This window comes from Grammomys surdaster, unplaced genomic scaffold, assembly GCF_004785775.1.
Source record: "Grammomys surdaster isolate TR1022 unplaced genomic scaffold, NIH_TR_1.0 114046, whole genome shotgun sequence".
NCBI lineage: Eukaryota > Metazoa > Chordata > Mammalia > Rodentia > Muridae > Grammomys > Grammomys surdaster.
Genome location: NW_021612416.1, coordinates 1 through 12,828, shown reverse-complemented (window position 1 = coordinate 12,828; position 12,828 = coordinate 1). Strand labels below are relative to the sequence as shown.

Genomic DNA, 12,828 nt, shown 5'->3' with positions numbered 1-12,828 from the left:
GAAGAAGAAGAAGAAGAAGAAGAAGAAGAAGAAGAAGAAGAAGAAGAAGAAGAAGAACAAGAACAAGAACAAGAAGAACAAAAACAAGAATAAGAAGAACAAGAACAAGAAGAACAAGAAGAACAAGAACAAGAACAAGAACAAGAACAAGGAAGCACACCAAAGAGGAGTAGAACGCAGGAAATAATGAAAATCAGGCTTAAAGCAGTCAGTTAGAAACAAAGAAACAGTACAAATAATCAACCAAACCAAGAGATAGTTCTTTGAGAAAATCAACAAGACAGACGAACCTTTAGTCCAAAAAACCAAGAGATAGAGAGACAGTCAGTAAAGTTAAAAAAAAATCAGCAATGAAAAGGGAGACATAACAAAAAGCATAGAGGAAACTCAAAGAAACTTTAGATCTTAGTACAAAAACTTGCACTCCACAAAATTGGAAAATGGTAACAAAATAGACGATCTTCTAGACAGACACAACTTACTGAGGTTACATCAAAATCCGGTAAACTCTTTAAATAGCCCACAATCCCTAAAGAACTAGAAGCAGTCATTAAAAGTCAGCCAACCAAAAAAAGCCCAGGGCAAGATGGTTTTGGTGCAGAAGTCTACCAATCTCTCCAAGTAGAGCCAATGCCAATACTCCTCAAACTATTCCACAAAAAAAAAAAAAAAACACTCCCAAACTTATTCTATGATGGCAAAATCACCCAGATACGCAAACTACACAAGTCTTGAAAGACCCCTGAAGGGTGACCCTGACTCAGGTCACTGAGATGGCACAGACTCAAAGATACTCCAGAGACTGTCTTGCTGCAATCACATGAGTCAGGTTTATTATCAGAGCTCTGGGACTATACGTGCCCCACACAGGAGGTAGAGGAATCCACCCCAAGGCCTAAAAACTTAGGGTTAATATAGGCAAAGGCCGAGGTGGAGGAAGGGGATTGTGGCACAGTCACACACAATTGGTTGTTTCAAACATCTACAGTTTGTGTCATCAGATCCCGGGTAAGGGTTTGACTAATCTCATGGAACAGTCCATGGTTCCTGTGGCCTTGGGACCCAGTGAGAATGCTTACCTGAGCCAACAGACCATCTGGTTAAATTGAATTCCCAAGTACTTGGGACCTTTGGTGGGAGTTTTTCCAGAGGAGGCTAAGTCAAACATCATGGGAAAAGATGGGTGTTTCAATATTGTTATCGTTCTCAAGGAATTTATGCTTGAGCATCTTCTCTATCTCTTAGACCTGGCCGATTCCTGGAACACGCAATTGACCTTTGTTTCTCTAGCTCTGCATCTTTTATGATGGCCTTGGGCTATCGAGTTTGCTGACCTGTATTTGTGAATTAGGCTTTCTGCTATATTGATTTTAAACTAACTTAAAATTTCTTCTTCAGTCTCAACAAAGAAAGAGAATCTCAGAACAATTTCTCTGATAAACATTGATACTGAGATGCCAAAGCTTTTAAATCCAGACTCTATTTTAGAGAATCTGACCTAAGATTGAACTCAGGTAAACTAACAGGCTACTACCTACCATTAGTTTCCAAGTTACCCCAACAATACTTGAGCCTAGCTTCAGTCTCTAGGCTAATCCCCAACAAGACCAGAGTTTCCAGCTTACACCCTCAACAAGACCAGTGTCTCTATGTTATTCCCCCAACAAAACTGCACCCCCGGTTACAAGCCTACCCCTTGCCTAGGGACCACCAATGCAGAAGGGAGCAGAAGTTAAGTTCATGATATGATTCCCAGCAGCAGCCAATTATGTAAAAGGTCACAGGAGCTTTCCAATTAGATGATTACAGTCATAGTCCCTGCTTGCTGCTTTCTATAAATCCTTCTCCAAAAGACATTCAGAGCTCTACTCCACCAAAAAACATCATGTGTGATGGTGGTGAATTGGGATGGGGGAAGCTAGATCAAATAGAATAAACACCCAGCTGTGAGTTGCAACAATTGGCTCTTGTGTGTTTTGTGGGATAACTAACATTTCCCTGATCCAACAGTATAAAAATACTCAATAAAATTCTCACAAACCCAAATCAGTAATGGATCAAAGATATCAACCATCAAGATCTAGTAGGCTTCATTTCAAGGATGCAGGAATGATTCAATACAGAAATTTTATCAACGTAATCCACCATATAAACAAGCTGAAAACATATATCACATGATTATCTTATTAGAGACTGAATAATCCTTTGAAAATATATGATACCCGTTCATTTCAAAGATATTGGAGATGTCACAGATACAGGGTACATTCTGAACACACTCAAAGAAATATACAGCAAGTCAAGAACCAAAATCAAACCAAATGGAGAAAAAGTTAAATATTTCCATAAATTCAGGGACAAGACAAGGGTGCTTACTCTGTTTTGATCTATTAATTACAGTACTTGAAGTTCTAGCCAAAGCAATAAGACAACTAAAGGAGATCAAGAGGATACAAATATTAAAGTAGGTAGTCAAAGTACTGTTATTTTTGAAGAAGTTGAAGAAGATATCAGAAGATGGAAATATCTCCCAGGTTCATGGATAGATAGGATTCACATGGTGGAACTGGCCGTCTTACCAAAAGCAATCTACAGATTCAATGTAATCCCAATCACCTTCCAAAACAACTTTATTATAGAACCTTGAAAGAGCAATTGTCATCTTCACATGGAAACAGAACCCCAGGATAGCCAAAACAGTCCCTAACAATAATAGAACATTGGGAGAAATCACCATCTCTGACCTCAATCTGTGCTACAGAGTAATAGTAATATAATACTGCAGGGTATTGGTACAGAATATTAATCAATGGAATTGAATCAAAGACCCAGATATGAATCCACATATCCATAGACACTAGATATTTGATAAAGAAGCCAAATTCCACAGTCATCTAAGAAATGTAAATCAAAACAGTCCTGGTGTCAGCCCAGTAGGAGACCAGCAGTCTGTGTGTCTTCTCCAGAACTATTCTTGCACTGAGAGCCACTGGTTTCTTCTCAAGAGGTCAGTCAAGGTTTCCTATAAAACCATCATCTCTGTGGCAGGACCCTGTTTTCCTGTATCAGAGGTTTCTTGATCTTACTACTTTTCTTTATAGGCTCTGATTCCTGGCTCTGAGCTCCAGGCCACTCCAAGTAAAGGAGACAAACAAGCTCAAGCCACATGTGAAATGGTTTGAACATAGGTACCTTCCAGTGCTCAATGACTGTGATTCCAGTGGACTCAAAAGTTAGACATAGCTAGCCAGGGATCAGCCAAATGACATAGACTTTTTCCTAGGTGTCTTAGTCAGCAGGGCACCAGATCTGGGGATTCTAGCAAAGCCATTCAGCAGTGCAGGAGAATAACTTGGCCCAGCAAATTCCAGTCTGCTCCAGGGAAGCCCTATTTTACATCTTTAGATGCATTTCATTTCCCCAGATCTAGGTCGCAGGCAAAGGACCCTTTTTATACTTTCATTTTGAGCCCATTTCTGTTCACTATTACACAGACACTGAAAACAGCACCACTAACTGACCATCCTGCAGCCTGCAAGTAGAATGCTGGACTGACAGGAGAGCATCTCAGTGCCAGGGTGAGCTTTTATGTTTTCACTGAGATTGCCACAGTAGCAGGAGGGCCCTGTCCTTCCACAGACTTGCTTATTGCAGTGTGGCTTTGGTTTTTTCTCTTCTTGCCCCTGGCCTCCTTGGTTTGTTGTTTCTGTTTCATACACTCTAAAAACAACTTTTGTCTTTTTCACTTGAGAGTCCCTCAAGAAACTGCTTTCCAGTCTTGCTGTCTGCTTCCAAGCAAGTATGACTCCAGTCCAGGGGAGCATGGAGCCTAGCTATCCCAGGAGATCCCTGCTGCCCTCTGTCCAGGCAGAAGAGACTAGGGGATGGAAATGTCATGTGCATTCATCTCAAAGACAGGAAAGAGTAGCTTGGGGACTAGGCAGGAGGAGAGGAAATTCCCTGTCCTGAAGCTTCATCTATACACTAAGCTGTTTTCCCCTAACCATTTCTCCACTGGGAGTACTGGTTTAGCCTCCTGTGTAGACCTAGCTGTCCTGAAACTAGTTCTGACAACTAGGCTGGCATTGAGCTCAGAGATCCACTTACCTCTGCTTCTGTTCCCAGATCTGCTTCTTTCCCTTAACTGCTGGGATGAAAGGCTTGCACCATTAGACTAGGCAAAACCTTGCCTTCTTAGGCAATTCCAATAGATGCTAGGATTGTGGTTTTAAAACCCATCTTCCCCCAGAGTAATGGTAGGGAGGGGTCAAGAAGAATAGAGTATAATTAACAAACTGCAGACTTCTCTTAATCAGGGGGTCAAGAACTTGCCCTCAGCATTCCATGGATAAAGCCAGCAAGATGATGCAGTTCTGTCCAAGTTCTGTCAAGGATACATCAGATTCTGAAGAGCATGCAGTTCTCAGTGCAAAGTCTTCCCAGCCCTGAGTACAGGATGTTCCAAGTCTGAGCCACTTTGTTTCAGCACAGAGACAAGCACTGCTCTGAGGATGGCTCACTTGTAGATTGGATCTAGACTCCTTCTGTGTATTTGAGAGCTTGGACTACCTGAGATACTACCACAGCTTCAATTGTGCCATGAAAAGAGGCATAGGAATCTTCCAGAGTGAGAGTCACAGGGAGCCACAAGTGTCCCCAGGATATATGGACAACAATGACAAAGATACAGTGGAAGCAGACCAACAGTCACCAGGTTTGCTCAAGAAGAAAGGAGTGGAACCGGAGACCTGTGATGGTGGAGACTGCCCTGACAAGGATCCTGCTTCTGACAGTACCAGGCATCTCGGGTGCTGGGATGTGGGGCAGTGAACTATGAGAAAAAGGTGGATGTCTGGTAGAATGAACTTTAGAACCCCGGAACCCTGGTTAAACCTCTGAGACTTAAGGCATTCAAGCTCTTCCTAGGCCTCTGGCTCTCTCAGCTTCAGCCCTCCACAGTCCCTCCCACAGAGAGGCCCATGGTCATCAATCACGCAGGAGTAGCACCATCGTGCAGAGGAGGCATTCCCAAGCTCTCAGACCAAGCCAATAGGGGTTACCTGCTGCCAGACCTTAACCCACCTCAAAACTGTATCGATGGGCCAATCTCAGAAGTAAAGGTGTGTGAGACACTTCCTGTTGTCTGAGATCTTCTGTTGCTGTCCTACTCCTCTTAGCCTGCCAGCCAGTGCCTCTCCGGGGCACTCAAATAGCTGTAACACTTTTCCCCTCTCCTCTGCCACTGAGACATGGTTGGTGGCAGAGACAGCAGAGGATTCACACTGTCTGTACTCCATCCCTCCTGACCTCCTGAGGACAGAGGCAGCCTGCCATCAGCCAGGTCAGAGATATTCGTGAGACCCATCTGGAGGAAAACTCACACTGGGCATGGCTTCAAAGGGCTTTTACCAGAAGAAGAAGAAGTCAAAAGTCCACCCAGAACACTGTTTGGTGCGCATGAGCCCTGATGCTTGCTAAGATTCCATGTTTTCTGGGTATCTTATGATTCAGCACATATGAGAACCAGGATGCCTAAGGTCTCCTGACAACTTCCTTTAAAACAAACCAGCAGTTATACCTGTAACCAACATTAGGAAACATTACTGAATCCCTATCTGTGTCCACTCCACCCTTCACCTTTTCCTTTGGGCCATTTCACAAAGAACACAAATTTCCACCTTTTTAAAAAACCACTTTTATTAAGAAATATGTAAACAAATTAAAAGGAAACAATGGCTGCAAGGACACAACCATTTTGTGTGTGCCTTTGCTGGAATTACAAGTCTCTGTAGAGTTGGATTTGTGTTTTGGCTGGGGTAGCTGATGATGCAATCTTGTCTTTTTCTGGGATCCTTTCCAGCTTTTCAACACCACCTTCTCTATTCTGCTTTGGTGATGCTTTCACTATTTCTGTTGCTTCTACTTTAGTGATTTTCACTGAAGACTCACAATCTTTATCTACACTATTTCTTCAGTTTTTCTCTTTCATTTCTCTCCTTTGCTATCGAGAACTTTATTTTTCTCAGGCTTCTTGTCCTTCTCGTACTAACTGGCTGGATTTTCTGACTTGATGTCTTTGGAACAGTCCCTTTTTACCTTGTCCTCCTTGAGGTCCTGGTGTTCTTTTGCAGATTTAGAGTGGGCTTTCCTAGGGGTTCCAGTGACCCCACGAAGTCTGCATACCCTTTGTAGTACTTCTCATACCACTCTATGTATTTCCTCTCCATTCCTGGTAGCATTCTTTCTCAAATGGGTCTCTAAAGTCAACACTCTGCCCATAATAGGCTTTGATGTCATAAGGTGGTGGAACTTCTCTGTAGCTATTAAAATCCTCACAATCTGTTTCTCCTTGAGGTACATTACATTTAGTGGGAGACTGTAACCTAAAAGTTGGAGGAGATGTGGACCTTCAGTGGTATCCTCTATAGGGAGGTGACCTTGACCTAGATTGGTGGTATCCATGAAATCTGGAACTTGAATGGTAATTGTGGCTCTTTCTTCTGCCTCTGCCTCTCCTGTGGTATGGGGGTGATGGTGAATAGGAGCGAGAGTGTGAGCAGTTGAAGGACCTTGTGTAAGGGTGTGATCGTGTTGAACCAGACCTTGACTTTGAGTAAGTGGATGAACTTCTTGAATAAGATGATTCACTATAGGGAGATTTAGACCTGGAAAATGAGTGCCTATACTCCTTTTGAGTCTTTTTGTATTCCATCAATTCCTTACTAAAATCATTTGTAAACTCACCTAGCTTGAACTTTTTCTTTTCCTCTTCCTTTAGTTGTCCTTGCTCTCTATAGAACTCTTCCCTGGATAAAGGAGGTGCTTGTGTTGTAGGGATGCTATTTGAATGGGCAGTCTGCACTCTTGATGATACCCAAGGTGTTGATATATTGGCTGGAGCGGGTGGGAACCCTGCAGGAGGGACACTATATCCTGCTGGTAGATGTTGGCCAGGAGGAAACTGAGAAGAAAAATGTGGTGGAGGTACACCTGGGGGAAGAAGAAGTGTATGGTGTTTAGGCAGATAAAAAGAAGGTGGTGAAACAGGCACAAAGACTGGAGTTGCTGGTAGTGATGGGCCTTGAGTCTTCTGTGATTGTTCGCTGTGGTGTCGCCCATGCTTTCTACTTCTGGGACAGCTTCTTTCTCCTCTTCTAATTTCCTGTGGTGGAGACACTAGGTACCCAAGCTTGTTAGAATGTTGCCAACCTGGTCTACTACCACCTGGATGAGCAGCATTTATTCTTACTGGATCAGTTGTAAGGTTCAACTGTCCATGGAATAATGACTGTCCCAACAAAGATGGAGTTTCAAGGACTGGCTCCTGGTAACCCTTTTCATCCATAAGAGCAGTAATAGCAATTGAAGAGGCTCCCTTTGAATGTTCTGATGTAAGTTCAGCAGCTGGTAATAATTTATTATCAGAATCCTGAAAGGATCCATCTGAGTTTTCTGAATGGACTGAGATAGATACTGTTGTAGTTATATCAGGTACTGAAGCTGGGGCAGAAAATGGATTTCCAGGCACAGAAGGGGCCAAAGAAGATGCATTTGAAGTTAATGAAGATGTAGACAGAGTTGGGTGATCTGAGGAAGATGTCAGTGGAATCATCAGAGGATCCTGCTGTCTTGATATGGTAGATCTCATCAGAGCGTGCAGCTTCTGCTGAATGAGTGGTCTTGGTGTTGGTATTGGGGGTGGGGGTGGAGGTAACTGTTTTTGTCCCCTTGTTGTAAAGCCAGTTTTGTTTTTAAAGTTATTAACAACCTTTCGCAAAACCTTGTTGGCAACTAAAGCATCAGGAGAAACATCATTTCGATGACATGTTGGACATGTATGTTCATCTGACTCGAGGAGTGCTGTTCTTATGCATTCATCACAGTAACTGTTTCCACAGCAGGGAATGACAACGCCATCAGTCATAATGTCTTTGCAGATGAGGCACAAGAGCTCATCTGGGATAGGATCACCTTCTTCTGAAGACGATGATGATTCCTCTGGTAAGAAGGGTGGTTTCTCTTTCTTCCCAATTGCATAGGCCTCTGCATCTATAATCGGTATTGCATATTTTCCAGCGTTTGTAAGCATTGTCCCTTTCATGGTAGGATCTTTCACTTCCATCATAAAACTTCTAGGAATTCCAGTGCTCCTTTTGATCCTAAGACCAGACTCAAAGTTCTTATCCCCTTTTTTTGGGCAATTCTTAATATAATGACCAGGTTTACCACAAAAAAGGCAGGTATAAGATCGAGGTGGGAGACCTACTAGAGTTTTCTTCATGTAATTGATTGGGTCGTAGTCATGGCCAGATTGCCACATCATTGCTTTAATTTTTTCTTCCTCCGAAGCATTGGCTTCAGCCAGATTGGCAGTCTTTGTAAGCTGGGCCAGAGAAATAGATGCAGGAGAGTCATCAATTGCTTTTGTAGTTCCCACCACTGGTTCAGGTCGACTTCTGACATATGTCTTGCTTCTAGACTTAACACCTCCATTAGGAATTCTTCTGACGATTACAGATGAATTTTTAGGAATCAGTGCATTATCATCAGTATATTCTTCTTTCGTTTGTGCATTGGTGATCTACAGATCACTATGAGCAGCTTTCAGCTTTTCTCTCCCCATAATCTGCTTCTTTAAGTCCAAGAGGGAGATATGGAGCCCATCAAAGGTGATGGTGTCATAGTTGAGTTTAGAGGAAAATTTATAGTGCACACAGGACATCGTGGCAAAGGATTCCTTGTGATAGGCACCGTGCTGACTTCTGATTTGCAAATTCTGGAGTGAAGTCTTCCGAGTCGGAAGTAACTCTGTTCTCTGAAAGACAAGGATGTGCTCCAGCTAATCTAATGATGTCCAACTATGAATGGAAAATCCAAAATCCAAGGATGCTCAGTCCACAAGGCTCAATGTCTCAGCTGGTCTTCAGGAGAAGCTGGAATCCCAAAGAAGTAGTCTCTAATGCCAGAGAAGGAATACACTTGCTAACAAGTTCAGAGCAAAATGCAAAGATTCCCGTTTTCCAAGTCCTATTTAAGTTTCTCACAGGAGGTGTGGCCTAAATGAAAGGTGTGCCTTCCTACCTCAAGTTCCAGACTTAAAGGGGCAGTAGAGATGACTATGTAGGTAAGGTCACTTGGCTGCTCTTCCAGAGGACCTGGCTTCAATTCCCAGCAACCACATGGCATCTCACAAATGTCTATAACTCCAATTGCAGAGGAATATGACACTCTCACCACAGACACATACAGGCAAAACACCAATGCACATGAAATAAATAAAATGAAAATTAAAAGAAAAATTCAGATTAGATGTGGATCTTCCTTCTTCAACTTCATTGGGAAATCCCTCCCAAGTGTGCCCTGCATTTTTAATTTTAGTTAGTTCTGCTTGATATAATCAAGTTGATAACCAAGAATAGCCATCATAGGCATCCTCTGTCAGCCTCAGCTCTATAGCAAAGTTTAGTCTCCCCTGCTACACTAGACTGTCTCAGAAGAGAAAAGGAAAGACAGAAAGTTTGGCATACTGAAAGCTAAAGTCATAAATTGACACTATGTTGACATAGGATAGCTACTTAGGAAATAAAGGGGACAAGAAAAGAGAGTGGGCCCCTCCTCCTTCTCCTGATTGACTTTTGTCACTCAGCAGCTGGCACTCAGGGCTTTCAGCATCCTTATCTAGGCCACCTGGATATGAGCTGCGCTCATTCCCTGTTTTGAGACACATCCCAAACAAGAGTTTTAAAAATGGCTGATATTCCCTGGCATTGCCCAGGCCCATTCGTGTTCTCTATTCATGTCTGGAGGCTTGTGGAGCTCTGGGTGGTACTTCCTTCCAGGCAGCTCCTCAAAATGTGATGCACCTGATGCCATGGCTTCAGCTCCCCAACCAAGCTGCAGACTTTAGCATTTGGTGATCTCCAGTCCTGAAGCTGCTTTTATATACAGTAATCTGCTGGAGGTTAGAACAGATTCTGAAGTGTAAATATGTGAGGAGTAACAGGCCTCCATATAGCAAATGGGTTTGGAATTCCGTGTGAAATCAGCTGCCAGTGGCTACTGGGGTGTTTGGAAGATTTTGAGGTTTTTCAGCCTAGGTCTTAGCCTGTGCACTCCTCTTTTGCTGAACGGAGGCCAGAGATGGGGCCACTGGACTGCAGTACAGCTGGAAGGTCCCCACTAAAGAGGTGCCTGGATAATGCTGTGCATTTTCAGCAAGGCCCTGGCTGTGGCCAATATGCTCCAGAAGAACTCCAGATTAAAAAATCAGGACTCACACATGCCACCTATATGTTGGCTTACAAGGATAGCTGAAGCCTCCTCTGTCTTTCCTTCAGCTACCCACCAGAGTCTGACCTGCAGTTCAGAGTCTTTTTGGTACTTCTAGATCTGTACTGTACTAGTTGGCCTTCAGTATTTTTCACAGCTAATGTCTACAATGTATCCACTGGTCCAGCAGATGCTCTAATTGGTAGCAGCTCTGCCTAGCTCAGCTGCCAGGTTCCATGGCCAGAGGCCACATGGGCACTGCAGCTAGAAATGGCCAGCCAGAAAACCAGCCATGCCACCCATGAGACACCAGCCTGGGAGATGGCTCTGCCAATCTTCCATGCTGTCTCCACAATGATTGACATTGCCCAGACCATTTCGCCATCCATTCGGGCCTGGTAGAAAAATGATACTCTAATGCTTAAAGATTAATCAAAGGCTTTATATGTTTGGTAAAGCTCATTGACAATATGCCCATACAAAGAGAGTTGTTTCCTAATTAGCTAACCTAAATAATAGTTGTTACCCATGACTGGCCTCCATACATGTGTGACTTTCATGGTTCCTACATCTCTCTCTCTCTAGCTCCTCCTCTTCCTTTTCCTCTTCCTCTCCTTACTCCTCCCACATTAACTCCTTCTACAAATCCCTCCATAGAGAAATTAGAAACTTCCTATATCAGCAATGTATAAGTCATATTAGGCAGGGATCTCTAGAGCCACAGAACTAATGGAATGTCTCTCTATATTAAGGGAATTAATTGTAATGACTTACTGTCTGCAGTCCAACCAATCCAATAATTGGCATCTGTGAATTGGAAGTTTAACAGTCTAGTAGTTTCAGCTGGCCTTCTGTATGAGCTGTTATCTTGAAGAGGTAGTTTCCAACACATGTGCTCACAGGAGTGAGTTCTCTTTCTTCCACTGTCCTTATATATACCTATAGAAGAATGTGTGGCTCAGATTAAAGGTGTGTATGACCAGGCCTGGATCTGGAACTTGCTTTGTTCCAAGCTGACCTTGAAGTCAGATCTGATTTATCCAGACTCCTCGGATTAGAAGCATGTACAACTTTTCCAGGGGTAATCTCTGCTTCAATATCTGAACACTCTGTTTCTAGTTGTCCATGTCAAGATCTGGATCAGAAGCCTGTGTCTTCCAGCCTCATGACCTGTATCACAGTGGTGCCCTCAATTTCTGGATTGTACTTCATTACATATGCAGTTTTCAAGTAGAGAACAAAGAATAGCCATCACAAACATACAACTGAAAGCTCTAGAAAAAAAAAAAAAACTATAAGAAGCAAGCACACTAAAGAGGAATAGAAGGCAGGAAAATGAAAATCAGGCTGAAAGCAATCAGTAAGAAACAAAGAAATAATACAATGAATCATCCAAAACAAGAGTTAGTTCTTTGAGAAAATCAACAAGATAGACAAACCCGTAGCCAAACTACCCAAGAGATAGAGGACAGTATCAAATTAAAAAAAAAAATCAGCAATGAAAAGGGAGACATAACAAAAACCATGGAGGAAACTCAAAGAAACTTTAGATCTTAGTACAAAATCATGCACTCCATAAAATTGGAAAATCTTAACAAAATGGATGATCTTCTAGACAGTCACAACTTACTGAAGTTAAATCAAAATCAGGTAAACGCTTTAAACAGACCACAATCCCTAAAGAACTAGAAGCAGTCATTAAAATCTGCCAACCAAAAAAAGCCCAGGGCCAAATGGTTTTGGTAGGGAAGTCTACCAATCTCTCCAAGAAGAGCCAATTCCAAGACTCCTCAAACTATTCCACAAAACAAATCAAAAGGAACACTGCCAACTTATTCTATGAAGGCTCAGTTACCCAGATACCTAAACTACACAAAGTCTCAACAAAGAAAGAGAATGTCAGACTCATTTCTCTGATGAACATTGATACTGAGATGCCAATGCTTTTAAATTCAGACTCCATTTTAGACAACCTGACCTAAGTTTGAACTCAGGTAAACTAACAGCCTACTACCTACCATTAGTTTCCAAGTTACCCCCAACAATACTTGAGCCTAGCTCCAGTCTCTAGGCTAATCCTCAACAAGACCAGAGTTTCCAGCTTACACCCTCAACAAGACCAGTGTCTCCATGTTATTCCCCCAACAAACCTGCACCCCAGGTTACAAGCCTACCCCTTGCCTAAGGACCACCAATGCAGAAGGGAGCAGAAGTTAAGTTTATGATATGTTTCCCAGTAGCAGCCAATTATGTTAAACCTAACAGGAGCTTTCTAATTAGATGATTGCACTCATAGTCCCTGCTTGCTAGTTTCTATAAATCCTTTTCCAAAAGACATTTGGAGCTTGAACCCCAAAAAACCATCATGGGTGATGGTGGTGCATTGGGATGGGGGGAAATTATCTTGAATAGAATAAAAAACCAGCTGTGAGTTGCAATTGATGGGCTCCTGTGTGTTTTTGAGAATCACTAACATTTCCCTGATAGAACAGTACAAAAATACTCAATAAACTTCTCACAAACCCAAATCAGGAACACATCAAAGATATCATCCATCAA

The 12,828-nt window shown here is 42.6% G+C and overlaps 1 pseudogene; it reads right to left on the bottom strand.

The window, feature by feature from the left end:
* Nucleotides 1-6,092: 6,092 nt before the first annotated feature.
* Nucleotides 6,093-8,722, bottom strand: LOC114635611 (annotated as a pseudogene).
* Nucleotides 8,723-12,828: the final 4,106 nt, after the last annotated feature.